Here is a 12,835-nt window from a genome sequence, read left to right as displayed (position 1 = left end):
TCTTAAGGTCTGCCTCCTGTTTGTGCACTGGAAGGCTTTTCTTTTTAGGTGTTTGGGAAGAGTCCTTAGACACCCTCGACAATTTCTTGTCGGATTTACTAGTTTTAGACCTTCCGCTATCACTTTTTTTGTGAGTAGAGGTATGATCTTCAACAGACATTTTTGAGGGGGGTCTGGGCCGCATTCTCAAAAATGTTCATCATTGATGCTCTAAATGCTTCCCACTTTTTAGGGGAGTCATGTTTTGTTGGACAAGTAATAACTTTCTCCGATCTAGTCGAGGAAGAAGAAGAGGGAGATCTGTATCGTCTTTTCTTCGCTTTTTTGGATGAAGAAGAGGACTTCCTTGATCTACTCCTCGATCTGGAGTTTTTATGGCGTTTCGCCGAAGACTCAGCCGAGTCCTTCTTCCCTCTCGAAGAAAACTTCGAGGATTCCTCCCCCACCGCCAGTTTACCTCGTCTTTCATTCAAGGCCTTATGGGTCATAGATTGACAAGAACCGCAGTAGTCGATCCGATGTTCGGATCCGAGGCACCAGTGGCAGTTACGATGAGGGTCGGTCAGCGCCATTTTTCGTCCACACCTTAGGCATATCTTAAAACCCGTTTTCGGAGTAGATGGGTTTGAAGAAGGTGACATAATTCGCTGTGACTGAAGCGCCGTTTTATCTCAATCCGAAGCTAACAGAAAAACGGAACTGAAGCCAACGGGTGCGCTCGAGGCCTTTATACAACAGATGACGTTGGTGCTCAACGGAGGCCGCCGAGGGACATCGTCGCCGCCTCGAGTGGAGCGCCCTCTGCTGGAGAGAGGAAACATTTTCAGAGGCGCAAAACTAAAAGGTAAGGATATATATCTAAAATGAGGAATACGTGGGAGGCCACAATCCATTCGAAATATATTTAACACTCACCCCTTTGGATGATGTGTCTTATACATTCATCTTTCTTAACATCCTTTTTTGAACGCCGTTTTCTCTTCTTTACATTTTTTACAATGTTTACATCCGTCGTGAATCATGCCGCTTCTTCTTAGGCAACCCTGCTGAGGAGACGGCTGCTTATCTGCCTTTAGATCCTTTACCAGATCCTTTACCACAGATGAGTCTGCTCTGCATGACACCCCCACAGGACGTTTTTTGACAGATAGCATTCTAAACTAGTAAGTGCCTTGGAGGATATGCAGTGTTAATTTTTGAGTGACACGATTCCTCAATCAAACTTATATGAACCTATTGTTCATCTTCCATAGATATTGGATAATTACCAGGTTACTCACCGTAGTGACCACCTTACTCCTAGTCCATAGTCCCCTTTCCTCCATACTTATGGGACATCTCTCCGTCCTGTGGGACGGGACCAGAGCACTTTGTAAAAAGCATCAACATTTTTTCCAAAAATGTGTCCTTCCTCTCTTTCTTGCGCGGGGCCCGGCACGTGGCCGTAACCCTGCCCCATCTTGGCTCCGCCCCGTGCATCGCCCATCAGTCCTTTTCTATCGCCAGGTCAAAGACCGATTAGCAATAACAGAGGAACCTTATTAGAGGAGACGGCGGGCGGGCGTATGGAGGAAAGGGGACTATGGACTAGGAGTAAGTAGCTGCCCTAGCGATGGACTCCCAGGGGACATATTTCTGAAAAGCTACTACGGCTGCCTTGCCCCGCACCAGGTGTGCATGAATACCCTTAGGAGGTTTCAGCCCTTGGATGGTGAAAGACTCCGTGAGGCAGGCAGCGATCCACTGAGAAATAGTTGCCTTAGACGCCTGCTTGCCCTGAGGGTTACCGAAGGTCACAAAAAGCTTGGAAGTCCTGTCCAGGGAGAACTTGAGAGCTCTTCGGACATCAAGACAGTGTAGAACCCTCTCAGCCTCAGAGGCAGGGTTCGGAAAAAAGACCGGTAGGGAAATAGACTGATTCAGATGGAATGCGGTCACAACCTTCAGCAGAAAGGCCGGGTTCGTCCGAAGGACGCCCTTGTCATTGTGAAAGACCAAGAAAGGATGATCCACCGACAATGCCTGGAGCTCACTTACTCTCCTTGCTGACTTAACAGCGACCAAAAAAGGACACTTTCCAGGACAAGTACTTGAGGTCCACAGTAGCCATTGGTTCAAAAGGTTTATAGCACAGCGCCGTCAGGACCACATATAGGTCCCCCGGCGGGTGCGGATTACGAACCAGAGGGTAGAGGCATGTCAAGCCAGCAAAATGCCTCTTCACCACTGGCTCAGTCAGGGAATAAGAACACTGATCTGTAGAAAGATAAGCGGAAACCGCTGAGAGATAAGTCTTACATGACAGAACATGAACCCCTGACTCTGCTAGGGAGGACACGAAGGACAGCACTGTGTCAATCGTGGCCACCATTGGATCCAAGTTCTTCTCCAAACACCAATGACAGAACCTGAGCCATTTCCTCCTGTATTGGGATCTGGTCGAGGGTTTCCTGGCTGCCTGGATAATGCACATGTTATCCGTAGACAAATTCAGATGCTCTAAAGACTTAAACTCAGGCACCATGCCGCCAAGCTGAGCGACTGAGGGTAAGGGTGCCACAGCTGCTGTTCCCCTTGGTGAAGATCAGGAGTTACTGGTAACCTGATCGGCGGATACGCCGACAGGTGTTGAAGCTCTGAGAACCAAAACCTGGCCGGCCACCACGGGGCTATGAGCAGAAGTGAACAGTTCACCGAATTCTTCAACCTCCAAATTGCCCGGTGAACCAGAGGCAGAGGCGGGAAGGCATAAGCTCTCATGTTGTGCCATGGAATCTCGAGAGCATCCCCCAGAGAGGAGGCTCCCAGCCCCCCCTCTGGAGGCATACTGAGGAAGCTTCTTGTTTACCATCGTCGCAAAGAGGTCCACCTCCGGTGTGCCCCAATGCGAGAAAATCCATGAGAGGACTTCAACTCCCAATCGTAGCTGACCACTATCCACCGGCTGAGGGCATCCGCTGTGACATTCAGCTGGCCTGGGATGTGTACAGCAAGCAGTCAGACACCATGAAGCACGGCCCACTTCCATATCTGGATATACAGATCCATGTGAGGGGGTCGGGGGGGCGGGGGAACTTTGTTCCCCCTTGTTTGTTGATGTAATACATCGACACCACATTACCTTGTTGGCAATGAGCGGTCTGAACGCCTTGAGCGCCAGAAAAATCGCCAGAAGCTCCATATGATTTATGTGCAGGAGCTTGTCCTGAGGCGACCAGAGGTCTGAGACCTGAAGAAGATCTAACGTTGCACCCCACCCCAGAAGGGAGGAGTCCGTCGTGATCGTCACCATGGGGGCTGGATCCTGAAACCCCGTGCCCACTGACAGGTTGCTGAGAGATGACCACCAGTCCAGGTCCACTCTCATGGAATCCGGAATCATTATCCGCTTGGAATCCGGGTCCACAGCCTGACGCCAGGAACTCCAAAGAGCCATCTGGGTCCGTCTCATCTTGAGACGAGCAAGAGGAAGAGCCAGCACGCACGAGGCAATGAGGCCCAGAAGCCTCTGGAACCACCAGGCCGACATGCTCTCCGACTGCACAAACATCTGACACATGGCTAACAGGTCCTCCATTCTGTCCCCGGTCAGGTACACTCTGCAGTTGATCATGTTCCAGCGAAAACCCAGGAAAATCAGGTCCTGCGAGACCGTCATGGAAGATTTCCGCCCGTTCACCGACAGCCCAAGATGGAACAGGAGCTGAAGGAGAGACTGGAGATTGCCCGCTGCTGCTAGCGGACAAGGGCTGCGTAAGAGCCAGCCATCCAAATACGGATACACATGGATACCCTGGAGACGAAGATAGGCCGCAATCACCGGCATCATCTTCGAAAAGATGTGCGGCGCCGAGCTTAGGCCAAAAGGAAGCACTCGAAACTGGAAGTGCTCCTCTCCCAAAGAGAAGCAGAAATATCTCCTGTGTGGGCTCCAAATCAGGATATGCATGTGCGCGTCCTGAAGGTCCACAACGCTGAGCCAGTCGCTCGCCTGCAAGGAGGAGCGTATCTGGCTGGGCGTAATCATCTTGAATTTCTCTTGGGGTAGGAAAAGATTGAACTGGTAAAGGTCTAGGATGGTGCACAGGCCAGCCTGGTTGGGTTTGGGTACCGTAAACAGCCGGGAGTAGAAGCCCTCCCCACGCTCCCCAATGGGAACGGGTTCCACAACTTTGAGGTCCAGAAGTTTCTGAACTTCAGCCTTGAGGGAGGGTGAGCCCAACAGCTGAAAGGGAGTGTTGAGGGGTGGGGAAGGGGGTAAAGACCCATCTGTCTTCTGTGATGGTCTGCCACGCCTCCCAATTAGACGCAATGCGTCCTCCCACCGGGGTCTTGTGCGAGTGCGGAAAACCCTCATTTGGCAGGCTGATCGGTGGCGGTGCCACCTGAACCTGAGGCTCACCACTTAGCATGCTGATTGACAGCTAGGCTGAGTGAATGGGGGTGTGCTGCATAAAAGCAGGGCTTTGGGGACTGGCCACAAGACCTAAGAATCTGAGGAGGGAGAAGCTGAGCCAACCTGCAACGACGAACCCACCGGTGGAGCCCTGCTGAACCGTCTCACCACTTTTCCCGACAGAGGAGATCTCCAGTCCGGAGAGTCTTCTTCCTTTGACTGGTGGGGATAACCAGTTTCGCCTTCTTTTCACCTTCCTGGAGCATCTCATGGCCGCCTTGCCCGTGCCAAGCACCCCGGCAACCAGAATACCACGGTTTAGCACTACCGCAAAGAGAAGGATAGTGCCTTTTAACCGGAGAACTCCGCGGCTGGTTTCTTCCCTGGCAGTCGAACGACCTTCATCCTTCCTCCACGGCGAGACCTCTTCTTACGAAACACCGACTTGCACCTGCTGCCAGGAACAACTGTCCCCGCTGGAGCTTCCTTCACACTTAAGGTACTGTGTCCCGCCTGGCTTCCCTTGCGACAGATCGTTCGGGGTGACAGTAAAGCCTCGACTTTCTAACCTGGGCTAGCCTGGGACAACCTAGCTAACTTTTCCTGACTTTAATTTCATCCTTTTTGTGCAAACTATCTACAAGACTCTTTGGGCATAACCCCACTGTGTGAACCTGGACCCCTTCTGCTTGCTCTCTCCAAGAGTGGGCCTTGCAATTGACTTCCTTGCTCTCCAGTAGAACTCTGCCTATCCTGCCCTACTGTGGTTCTTTGAAAAAGTATTGAAACTTGTGTGTGCTTCTTTAGCTTTACCTTTTCCCCTCCCTTTCTTTACAACACCGGTAGAATTATTAGGCCCAACACGGATAGGGCGAACCCCGGTGACAGAGCGATCAACGCCCCTCCCGGGCCGAGAGGAACCAGAAAGGTATCCCCTGGCCGGGGTGCTCTGAAAAGTAAAGAATTTACCGGGCGTTTTATCTTCTCGTCGATGAACGCCTGAAAATGCAAAGGAGGAGTTCGTCGGAACACCTCTTTCCACCGCTCCAACCGTCGTTGAAGTGCCCGGACCAAAAGGGAGTCACAGTAAAAACACGAGTCCCAACGGTGTTCCGGACCCAAACACTCTAAACAGAGGATGGGGATCCGCCCTCGCTAAGCGTCGCTGACAAGAAGAACAATTAGGAAAGTCTAGCTGAAACGGCACAGACGGACCACCAGGCACCCGCAAAGCCAGAGCAAGGGAGGAGGAACTGGATGGAAAAGACAGACAGACTAATAAACGAACGCTAGCGAGAGCCAGAGAGGAAAAAAGGGAAGAAAATCTTCGAGGATGCAAGTGCGTCCGACTCCGATCGAGCGGAGAAAAGGACTGATGGGCGATGCGGAGCCAAGATGGGCAGGGTTACGGCTGCGTGCCGGGCCCTGCGCAAGAAAGAGAGGAAAGACAGTGTGCAGGGGACAGGAGTTTTCAAATTGGGAACTTATTCTGTTTCAACAAGCTAAAGGGCCTCCAGTCTGGGGATATTAAGGTGATGATGCAGGGAGAGAGGGACTGAAAGGGCAACAACAGACAGCTGCACATCCACTCAGCAGAAGCCGCCATGGAACAACTTGATGCAGATTCCCCCACGAGGCGCTCCGACCTCCAAAAAATGCTAGCAGAACTAAAGAAAGAAGGAACAAGTTACTTTCCTGTAACTGTTGTTCTCCAGCATGGGTCTGGCATGGATTCACCTGCTCATGAATATTTCCCGTCGTCAGGCTGGTCCTCTGTAAAGAAAAAATCAGTATCAGTTTCGTTTCTGATCCGTCTTTCTTAGTAGTAACCAATCACTGGTCTCTGGGTCACACTGCCCCCAGCCAATGACTGCCCTCTCCCTAAACCCTGCCCCTGGCAGCCATCTTCAGATTTGGTAGCACGTAAAGTGGCAGTATGACCAAGTGAAGAGCCGAAGAGGGGTAGGAGGGAGGGTTCACATGTGAATCCATGCCAGACCCATGCTGGAGAACAACAGTTACAGGTAAGTAACTTGTTCCTTCTCCAGCATGGGGTCTGGCATGGATTCACATGCTCATGAATATAAGAATACATAGCAGTACACACATGCACAAACACGGGAGGTGGCAAGGCTCAACATTAAGCATTACATAAACTCAACATTAAGCAACTCTTACCTCCTCACCAGGCCCACCTTCAGGCGAACAGGTTGCGCAGCACTGCTTGGCCGACTCTGGACTCCTCCCTGGAATCCGGACGACGAAGTAGAATTTCGTGAAGGTGTGCGTCGACCTCCATGTAGCAGCCCTGCAGATGTCCAGCAGGGGCACAAGAACGCCGTACTAGCAGCGATCGCTCTGGTCGAATGGGCTCTCGGACCACCGGGCAACGGTCGGTTTGCCAACCGATGATAGTGCATGATGCAGCCGGAGAGCCATCTGGAAATGGAAGCCTTCGAGAGAGCCTTCCCTTGATTCACAGGTCCAAAGTTCACAAAAAGCTGTAACGTCTTCGTGCGGTCCACCTAGAACTTCAGCGCTCTAGATCCGAGTGCAAAGTCCTCTCGGCCAGCGACGAAGGCGACGGGCAGAAAACTGGCAACACCAAGGGCTCGTTGAGGTGGAAGTCCGACAGCACCTTGGGCATGAAGGAGGGCATCCTCAGCACCACCCTCGTCTCGTGGAAAGACAAGTATGGAGGTTTGCAGGATAGGGCCTGGATCTCTCCCACTCGACGTGCGGAGGTGATGGCCACAACGAATGCTGTTTTCCACGACAGAAATTTCAACGGTGCCACATGCAGAGGCTCGAATGGCGACCCCATGAGCCTGGTCAGCACCATATTGAGACCCACGCCGGGGCCGGAGCCTTCACCAGCGGGAACGACCGGAACAGTCCCTTCATAAATTCCTTCACCAGGCGATGAGACCACAGGGATGACCGTCGCATAGTTCTGGTGTAACGGGAAATCGCTGCAAGATGGATCTTCATGGAGGCGTGAGCTAGCCCCGCCTTGGCCAGCAACAGCAGGTACGGCAGCATTTGAGGGGCCATAATTCGCAGAGGGTTAATCTTCTGTGCACGGCACCAGACAGAGAACCTCTTCCACTTGTGTCCGTAGCACTTGAGAGTTGAGGACGCCCTGGCCTTTGCAAGCACCTCCTTGCAGTCCGCCGGGATATCGTACCCTCCAAACTCTAGTGCTGCAGGAGCCAGGCCTGCAAGTTCAGAAACTCTGGGTCGTGATGGAGGATGGCGCCTCCTTTTCTGGAGAGAAGATCTGCGTCTGTCAGCAGTTTGACTGGGGGAGGGGGGGTGGACGCTGACAAGTCCAGAAGGTCCGGGAACCAGATCTGTCTCGGCCAAGCCGGTGCGACGAGGATCATCCTGCAGCGGGACCTCTTGAGTTGGTTGATGAGTCGGAGCAGCATCGGCAACGCATACAGAAACAGGCCATCCCAGGGGAACGAGAAAGCATCGGCCATGCTCCTCGGCTGGGGAAACCTCTTGGCGAACCTCTGGCACTTGGAGTTTGTCGTCGCCGCCGCAAACAGGTCGATCTGGGGTTTGCCCCATCGTTGGAAAAGTCGATCCGCTTGATCCTGAGGCAGCTCCCACTCGTGGCACGAGCGCAGCTCCCTTCTGAGTGAGTCGGCGATGAAGTTCTTTATTCCTGCTAGATGGAAGGGCACCAGAAACATCCCCTGGGCGACGGCCCAGTGCCACAGATCCTGGGCCTCCTTGGACAGGGCTGGGGGATCTGGTGCCTCCCTGCTTCCGGATGTAAAACATTGTGGTGGTGTTGTCGGTGAAGATCCTCACCAACTTGCCCTTGAGGGACGGGAGAAACGACCTGAGGGCCCAGAACACTGCTCGGAGCTCCAGGATGTTGATGTGGAGTGACCTCTCCTCCGGGAGTCAAAGGCCTCTCGCGTGCAGATCTCCGATGTGCGCTCCCCATCTCTCCAGGGAGGCATCTGTCATCACCGTCTCTTGATGTACCGAGGTCTGAAAGTCCTTGCCCGCCGCGAGATGCGCGCGGGTGCCCCACCATCGGATCGCTTGGCGGAAAACCTCGTTGAGTGGGATCCTGTCTTCGAAGCTGCCTGTCGCTTGTATCCAACGGGCGTCGAGGAACTCCTGTAATGGACGCATCCGTAGCCTGCCAGGCGCACCAGGTAGATGCATGAGGACATCATTCCAAGCAGGGACTGGATGGATCTCACCTTGGCCACATCCGTGGCCAGCAGGCGTTGCACCTTGCCCAAGATGGCCTTCATTCTTTCCTATGACGACAAGGCCAACCGCGCCACTGTATCGAGCTTGGCTCCCAGAAACAGCGCGACCTGCGACGGACCAGGTGGGATTTCGTGTAGTTGATGGAGAATCCCAGGTCTATGAGAAGTTGGACTGTCTCCGCTGTGTGTTCGACGGCGAGTTCTCTTGTCCTTGCCCGGATGAGCCAATCGTCCAGGTAGGGGTAGACGTGGATCCCCAGCAGGCGCAGCCGCAACGCCACTGGTGCAAAGCACTTGGTAAACACCCTCGGTGCCGACTTCAGCCCGAATGGCAGGGCCTTGAATTGGTACTGCCGCCCCTGGACTACGAGCCTAAGAAACTTTCGGTGCCCTTTTAGAATGGGGATGTGGAAGTAAGCACCCTCCAAGTCCAGGGACGATAGGAAGTCGCCCTGCTCCAGCTGTCCCAGCACGTGCTGGAGGGTGACCATCCTGAACTGGGGCACCAACCACCTGTCTTACTTCTGACGAGGAAGTATCTTGAGTATACTCGGAGCCCCGGGGACAAGCTCGATGGCACCTTTGAGCATCGCCCTTACTTCCAACAACAGTTGAGGGACGTGATTTTCCTTCCTGGCAACGGGAGGAATGCAGGGGCACTTCTTTAGGAATTCGAGAGTGTGCCCGTGGGCTAGGGTCTCCAGCACCCAACGGTCGGTGGAGATGGCCTCCCACACGCCGACTAACTTCGCCAGCTGGCCTCCCACCGGGGTGCTCAGGTGGGGGCCCGACGCTACGGCTGGTTCAGTCCTGCTTGGAGGCGGCCTTGCCACAACGACGACGAGAGCCTCCTGACTTGCCACGTCCTCTGTAGGCCTCCTGCATCGAAGAGCAGGCCGCCTGGCGGTATGTCGAGGAGCCGCCGCCGGATCCCTTGGAGGCACCCTGTCTGCCTCCGGCATTCTGAAAGGGCGACCATCGTTGCTGCAACACTCCCAAGGCCCGAGCCGTCTCCGTGTCGGTCTTGATGGCCTGAAGCGACTCATCCACTGTTTTACCAAAACTCTGGTTTGTACGCCCTGACGGAAATCAGTTGCCTTGAGCCATCCACGCTGTAAAATGCAAACACTGTTGCCCAACTGGCGGAATCATGTGTCAGCGATATCTGTGGCCACCCTTATGGCGTGGTCCAACGCCTCCTCACCTTCCTGCAGGATCTCCAGTGCCTCCGACCTCTTGTCGTCTGGCAGGAAGTCCAGCTGAGGAGCGATCTTGTACCACAGCTCCCTGTTGTAGCGGGCCACAATCGCTAGGGCGTTGGCCACCTTAATTGTCGTCGCCGCGGACAAGTTGACTCCGTGTCCCATGGCGTCCAGCTTCTTTCCCTCGCCGTCAGGTGGGGAGGTCAAAGTTGAGGATGACACCCCCGCCGCTTTCTTCTTGGCCGCCGCTGAGACAACAGAGTCCGGGGTCGGCTGTGCCCTAAGGCACAAGAGGGCGGAATCGGGGACCCAGTACTTCTTCTCGTACCAATCCCTCTTGGCAGGTGTCGTGGACGGGTTCTTCAGGAGAGCAAGTCCCTCCTCCCAGATGTCGTCAATTAATGGTACCGCGAGGACCATCTTCCTCTTGGCCTTGCACCGCTGATTGAGGAAACCTTCCTCCTTCTGTTCCTCAGGGCAGAGTCGAAAGAGCTTGGATGCCCTGGCAATCATGGCGTGGAAGGAGCCAATTTCGTAGGCGGGGAGGCCCGAGGGAGTGGTGATGGAAGGCCCGTCCCGTCGTCACCACCCTCGTCATCCGTCCCCGTCGTGGCCATCTCTGTTCCCGTGTCGTCCCCCGGGACAGGGGAAGGAGATGAAGGCTGAGCGGGCCGCGAGGGCTGGAAAGGCGGGGGAGGATGAACTCTCTGTTGGGTCATCTGTTGGGGTGAGGGGCAATCTCGTCCTTATCTCCGTGCATAAGGTTTGGATTGCCATCAAAGCGGCCACAGAGTTGTCCTGTGGCTCGGGTCCTGGCTGCGACGGGCGCAATGGTTGCTCCTCCTCCACGGGAGTCTCGTCGGCGCCACCATCGCTCTCTTCGTACGCCTCCTCTGGGTTCGCCCCGTGGGACCAGACCTCCTCGAACCTCTTGTTGAGGCCCTGCACGTCTTCATCCAGCTCCTCCTCAGAGGCTGTATCCGTGTCTGACAGCCACCGCCCCCTCCCCTTTTTTTCCACCGGGGTCTTCACGAGGGTCTTATCGATGGGCTGAAAAGAGGATTTCCTCCGTGGCGGCAGGGAAACTCTGGGCCCAGAGGTCGCCTACGCTGGGTTAGCCTCCACAGCCTTTGCCAGGGCCGCTGCGACTCCCTCGATAGAGGCCTTCTCCAGGTGAATCAAGGCCTTCACCACCTTGGGCGCACTCAAGGCCTTCACCTTGGGGGAGGGGTCACCACCTTGCTCCCCCTCAGCTGATCCCTTCGAGATCGACCGGGGCCTCTCCAGAAGCTTAGCCGGGTTCTCGGATTTTCTTTTTCCCCCGAGCCAGAGCGTTGGCTCGTGGTTGATGGCGTTGGTGAAAGTGCGTCCTGCCTGGCAGCCGAAGAGCCCCACCCTTCGGTGCTCCCGGTGCCTGCGGACTCCCAGTGCTTCACCTTCTGTTGGGCCCGTCGCCGGGGCGCCCTCACAGGACTTAGAAAACCGCTCAGACTTCTTCTTCTGCTCACCTGCTGGGCCCTTCTCCAGCCAGCTGGCGAGGTGGATCAGACGATCCATCATAGTCCGTTCCGACAAGTTCTTGCAAAACGCACAGTCCTTCTCCACGTGCGTTTTGTCTTCGTGAAGGCAGTAGAGACATCTCGAATGCTCATCCTCCTTGAAAACATTCTGTAATCCGCATCCAGGGCAGTTCCTGAACAGCTTGGATTCGGGTGTTGAGCTTCCCTTGTCCTAGGCCATGTCCACGAGGTAGGCCTCGGATCTTCTGGAATCTTCCAACAAGCGTAACTCGTTGACAAATTCGCCCTTGAGGGGCGTAGAAAATTCTGAAACGGATCCACGTTGATCGGAAGTAGAAACGGTGGAGCTTGAGGCTCGATTGACCGAAAAAATGAGATTAAACTCTTCAAAAAAATAAATATTTTTTAAAAAAGGAAAAAAAAAAAAAAAATTAAAAAAAATAAACACAAAACGCAGTAAAAGCTCGAGAGCTATAGCACGAGGACTCCCAACACTTGAACGTGTGGTAAAAATCTGAGGATGGCTGGCAGGGCTTAGGGAGAGGGCAGTCATTGGCTGGGGGCAGTATGACCCAGAAAACAGTGATTGGTTACTACTAAGAAAGATAGATCAGAAACGAAACTGATACTGATTTTTTCTTTACTGAGGATTCCCATCCTGACGACGGGGAATATTCATGAGCATGTGAATCCATGCCAGACCCCATACTGGAGAACTGAAGGACTGTGTCCTCAACCTCACTAAGTCAATTACAGACGTGAGCAAACAGATAGTAGCAGTTGAAAGAGGGGTATATGAAACAGACAAGGCTACGAGCAAGAGGAATTAGCTCAACTAATGGATGCAATGGAACAGCAAATCGAGTGAATGTTGCACAGGCAAGAGGACTCCGAAAATGGTCCAGGCATAACATTAGGCTGCGAGGGATGCCAACATCAGTCCAAGACAGCGATCTGAAAGGATATGTGCAGACATTATTGCACCACTTACTTGCAGACTCAAAGGCAGAGGAGATAATTCTGGATAGAACCCATAGGGTCTATACAGCTTACCAACAAAGGAAGAAATTGCCACCAGACGCCCTCAGAAAAGTGCACTTCTTTGGGCTAAAGGAACAAATCAAGAATGAGGCCGGGAAACATGAGCCCCTAAGATTTCGAGAAACCAACATATTGATGTATCAAGATGTGGCTCCTGCAACCTTGCTGCGACGCAAGCGCCTGAGAATTGTGATGGCCTGGTTGCAACAGACCTATCCATGTGGCCTCCAATTCAAATACCAAAGTAAAGAGCACCATCTGACTAAAGAAGAGGAGATGTAGGACATAATGGTGCAACAAGACCCTCACTCTACAGAACAAGCATCACCGCGGGGGGGTGTGCACGTCCACAACGGATGCTCAGGAAAGGTGGATGGCAGCAAGCCTGCCCTTACCCCCAAGGGGTGATGGAAGGTCCCCAATCTATAAGAGGATACC

General features: G+C 53.7%; 1 protein-coding gene across 1 annotated transcript in view; it reads right to left on the bottom strand.

The window, feature by feature from the left end:
• LOC138510183 (hippocampus abundant transcript-like protein 1) overlaps nucleotides 1-12,835 on the bottom strand; it is a 1,300,033-nt gene that overhangs the window by 1,228,424 nt on the left and 58,774 nt on the right. The window lies entirely within an intron of this gene.

Source organism: Ambystoma mexicanum, chromosome 6p (genome assembly GCF_040938575.1).
Source record: "Ambystoma mexicanum isolate Mex_15411 chromosome 6p, UKY_AmexF1_1, whole genome shotgun sequence".
Taxonomy (NCBI): Eukaryota; Metazoa; Chordata; class Amphibia; order Caudata; family Ambystomatidae; genus Ambystoma; species Ambystoma mexicanum.
The sequence above is the reverse complement of the archived record's forward strand: the minus strand, read 5'-3'. Positions and strand labels throughout refer to the sequence as shown.